Source organism: Dendronephthya gigantea, unplaced genomic scaffold, assembly GCF_004324835.1.
Source record: "Dendronephthya gigantea isolate DGI-Jeju-01 unplaced genomic scaffold, DenGig_1.0 000305F, whole genome shotgun sequence".
In the NCBI taxonomy this organism is placed as follows: Eukaryota; Metazoa; Cnidaria; class Anthozoa; order Malacalcyonacea; family Nephtheidae; genus Dendronephthya; species Dendronephthya gigantea.
This window is the reverse complement of record NW_021163315.1, coordinates 4,135-9,173: the sequence shown is the minus strand read 5'-3', so window position 1 is coordinate 9,173 and position 5,039 is coordinate 4,135. Positions and strand designations below refer to the sequence as shown.

Below are 5,039 nucleotides of genomic sequence, written 5' to 3'. Positions count from 1 at the left end.
TTACACAAGATAGGATTACACTCCTTTATCATTACCCAATCCTGTCAGAATTGCTATCACATGTGAATGCAATATAATTTTTGTACACAATCATTATTTAATCATTGTTTTCAGCATAAATTATGCCTTAAGAGGCCTTCTCCAGACAATATTTATTGCAAGCTATATGATATTTGCTTCAATATTTGGCTATATTTGTGAAAGATACAGTTGCAAGCTCATTATGATCTATTGCCTTGTTGTCTGGTCATTAACAACATTTCTTAGCACACTACTTAATAAACACCTATGTAAGCTTTTACTGATTTCATACAGTGAGTTAGAAGTTAGATATGTTAAAAAATGAAGGAAAATGGTAGGTTAATGAATAGTTTGTTATGTTCTTGGTTCAAAAGTATCTTCCGCATTTAGTGGTGGCAATAATTTTATAATAGAGAAAACACAGGTTATGTAAACATGTGAAATAAACATGTTATTACTTGATGTGTTTCAGGTAACTCCAATCTTGGGTGTGCTTCTTATCATCTTAGGCTTTATATCTGTTGTTTGAACCTGTCTAGGGGCAAATTGAAAAGAGTCAGGGTGATATTGTTGCAGACAAGGATGTTATCATTCGTTGTTCATGGTTGAATGATGCAAAACATATGTTACGCTGGTAGGTGATTTTTAACAACAGATGTTGCTTACTGCAGGATGAACTGTTTAGAACTGACAGAATTATCCAGTGTAAATATAGTTAGTTTGTGTAGGTTTCCTGCTGTAGTAACGCTAAATCAATAAGAGATGATCCAGTATGCCATTCCTTGTTATGCCCTTGATCCTAGCTTCAAAATATAATGTTCTTTCTTATGTAAGTTAAACATGTATATCTGAAATAAAACATATATTTAATATTTCCGTAAAGACATTTCTATCATATAAGTGTTAGCAATTGTCTTGTTTCTTTGTAGATACAGACAGAGGCAAAGCATTGGCAGTCCTTATATTGTGGGTTTGGTATGTAATATACAATTTCTTTAACCTAAAGCTATGAATCACCAACACGCCCACTGAATCTAATTATGACGTCACTTCCGGTCCGCAAGGCTTATTTCGCTACTTCCTTATGCTTTGACTTTTGACTTCCGGTTTTCCAATGAGCGTGGTCAGACACGCCCATTTAATCTAATTATGACGTCACTTGCAGTGGACAGGGCTTATTTCGCTACTTCCTTATGCTTTGACTTTCAACTTCCGATTTTTTTTGGCGTTGTCAGACACGCCCACTTATACTAATTATGATGTCACTTCTTGTGGGCGGGGCTTATTTCGCTACTTCTTTACGCCTTGACTTTCAACTTCCCATTTTTTGTGGGCGTAATCAGACACGCCTACCTAATCTAATTATGACGTCACTTTCAGTGGGCGGGGCTTATTTCACTACTTTCTTACGCTTTGACTTTCAACTTCAGATTTTTTGTGGGCGTGGTCAGACACGCGCACTTAATCTAATTATGATGTCACTTCCGGTGAGCGGGGCTTATTTTAATACTTCCTTACGCTTTGACTTTCAACTTCCGATTTTTTGTGGGCATGATCAAACACGCCCACTTAATCTAATTATGATGTCACTTCTGGTAGGCGGGGCTTATTTCCCTACCTCCTTACGCTTTGACTTTCAACTTCCGATTTTTTGTGGGCATGATCAAACACGCCCACTTAATCTAATTATGATGTCACTTCTGGTAGGCGGGGCTTATTTCCCTACCTCCTTACGCTTTAACTTTCAACTTCCGATTTTTTGTGGGCGTGATCAGACACGCCCACTTAATCTAATTATGATGTCACTTCCGGTTGGCGGGGTTTATTTCGCTACTCCCTTACGCTTTGACTTTCAACTTCAGACTTTTTGTGGGCGTGGTCAGACACGCCTACTTAATCTAATTATGACTTCACTTCTATTGAGCAAGGCTTATTTTGCTACTTCCTTACGCTTTGACTTTCAACTTCTGACTTTTTGTGGGCGTGATCAGACACGCTTACTTAACTTAATTATGATGTCACTTCCGGTAAGCGGGGCTTATTTCGCTACTTCCTTACGCTTTGACTTTCAACTTTCGATTTTCTGTAGGCATGATCAGACACGCCCCCTTAATTTAATTATGACGTCACTTCTGGTATGCGGGGATTATTTCGCTACTTCCTTACGCTTTGACTTTCCACTTCCGATTTTTTGTGGGCGTGATCAGACATGCCCATTTAATCTAATTATGATGTAACTTCCGATAGGTGGGGCTTATTTCGCTACTTCCTTACGCTTTGACTTTCAACTTCCGATTTTTCGGGGCGTGATCAAACACGCCCACTTAATCTAATTATGACGTCACTTTCCGTAGGCGGAGCTAATTTCGCTACTTCCTTACGCTTAAACTTTCAACTTTCGATTTTTTGTAGGCGTGATCAGACACGCCCACTTAATCTAATTATGACATCACTTCCATTCTGCAGGGCTTATTTCCTTACTTCCTTACGCTTTGACTTTTCACTTCCAGTTTTTCAATGGGCGTGGTCAGACACGCTTACTAAATCTAATTATGACGTCACTTCCGGTTCGCGGGGCTTTTTTCACTACTTCCTTATTCACTTCTTTTCTGCATTGGGATTCAAATTGGGATTCACTTTTTTCTTGAGATTCACTTTTTTCTTGATATTCATTTTCGGTTTCATTTTTTTCTCTCTTTCTTTGCTACTTCCTTACGCTTTGACTTTCAACTTCCGATTTTTTGTTCTGATTTTTGTATAGTTCACTAACAGTTCAGTTCTGATTTTCGTACAATTTACACACAGTTCAGTTCTGATTTTCATACAGTTCAAACACTGTTCGATTCTGATTTTTGTACAGTTCACACACAGTTAAGTTCTGATTTTCGTACAGTTCACGCAGTTCAGTTCTGATTTTTGTACAGTTCACACACAGTTCAGTTCTTGTTGCAGAGGTAATTTGATTGTTCCTTCAAAATTTATATTAGCCTTGCAGCTGAAATTCTTGTAGTGACCTTGTAATATATATCACCCGCCCAGATATATATTTTGTTATTTACTATAAGGGGGAATTTTTTGCAACTAGGATCTTCATGAAAATCATCAGGCAGTCACAATTTTGTTAAGATTATAAAGTGAACTTTGCTTCTATACTCACTATGTGTCACCAGTAATAAATTCCTGTGCTTGGCTTTGAATAAATATAGCAACCATAGTTATATTAGAGGGATGAAGTAACCATAGAATACCTGACGAAAAACTAGACAATAATTAAGATAGTTGAAAATGGAATTTTGTCTTAATAATAACTTCTTTATATATTCAAGATTTTCCTTTATCAAGAGTGCAACCAGCCACATTAGCTGCTGTGGATATGGACTTTACTGTCAGAGGAAAATTGGAAGTGAACAAGATTTTTGCAGAGGTAATTTGATTGTTCTTTCAAAATTTATATTAACCTTGCAGCTGAAATTCTTGTAGTGACCTTGTAATATATATCAACCGCCCAGATATATATTTTGTTATTTAGTATAAGGGGGAATTTGCTGCAACTAGGATCTTCATGAAAATCGTCAGGCAGTCACAATTTTGTTAGGATTGCTAAGTGAACTTTGCTTCTATGCTCTCTATGTGGTCACCAATGATAAATTCCTGTGGTGGGCTTTGAATAAATATAGCATATTAATATAGAGGGATGAAGTAACCATAGAATGCCTGACCAAAAACCAGACAATAATTAAGATAGTTGAAAATGCAATTTTATATTAATCATGTGTTCTTGTAATATTCAAGATTTTCCCTGGTCAAGAGTGCAACATGAACCGTGGATATGAACTTTACTGTCAGATGTACATTGATTGAAAAGTGAACAAGATATCTGCACTGAGGTAATTTGATTTTGTCATGGATGGTCAGCATTTTATTTTAAAAAGCCACTACATGTTGAGATGACAACAATAAAATTGTAATTTGCTTCTATAGTGATCATGTGTGAAACCAATGATGAAACTTAATGCTATAACAGCTGAACCAGTCTGGCTGATTACTAAAATTGCTGTGGTGGTCTTACAATGAATATCCACGAAAAAGACCAGAAATTACTATTTTAAACTTGGGAGAAATTTTTCTGATTTCCATGTGATTTATATTCATCTGACACATACATCTGAGATTCCTTCAAAAGAAAAGATTGATCGCAGTTCATGCTCGAGATTGAGCTCGAAATATTTAGTTGAAATTTGCGGGTAATAAAAAAAATTAGTGAAAAACGAGATTGTGCCTGAAAACTATCATAAATATCGTATAATTAGGAAGTTAGGCGGGAAATCAGCTTGAGAAAGAATGCCTAAGGTCGTTTTATCAAAACTTTCATACTCAAATTAAATATACTTGATGAAGAAAAGAAAAGTGATATTTTGGTTCGAAATGAAGGTATGCATTACATGTAACGTTGTTTTGAGCGTATCGCTGCGTCTATATTGCTTTTTTTGTTGGTTTAAAGGGCTATTGCATTTAATATTCGCACCCCCCCAGTTGAGGACCTTTGCTTTTGCAACTAAAGCCTGAAAATATGCAAAAAATGCCAAAATGTTTTATTCAGAAGGCAATGGAAGATATTAGTCTTAGAAAGCCATTTTTAGAATTTTAAGACACTTTTTGAACAATTGAAAAAGTGGTCAATTTTGACAAAAATAGTAAGGCTTACCCCTTACCAATTTGGTCAATAGTTCAAAAACTGTCTTAAAATGCTAAAAATGGCTTGGTAAGACTAATATCTTTCATTTTAGAGCATATTTGGTTATTTTTGATCAATGGTTAAAAAACTGTCTTAAAATGCTGAAAATGGCTTCCAAAGACTAATATCTTTCATTTTATATCATATTTGGTTGGTTTTTTGAACATTGAAAAAGTCGTCAATTTTGTCTTTAAGTATTGAAATGTATTATTTTATGGCACGTATCAACACACAATGCGGTGGCCTAGTGGTTAAGAATCCTGCAAGGGTAAGTGTAATTTTT

At 35.7% G+C, this 5,039-nt stretch overlaps 1 long non-coding RNA gene across 1 annotated transcript; it reads left to right on the top strand.

The window, feature by feature from the left end:
- The first annotated feature begins 3,420 nt into the window (after positions 1-3,420).
- Positions 3,421-4,546, top strand: LOC114541711. Its single transcript, XR_003689331.1, has 3 exons — positions 3,421-3,445; positions 3,814-3,908; positions 4,003-4,546. It is a non-coding gene; the product is annotated as an uncharacterized LOC114541711 (long non-coding RNA).
- Positions 4,547-5,039: the final 493 nt, after the last annotated feature.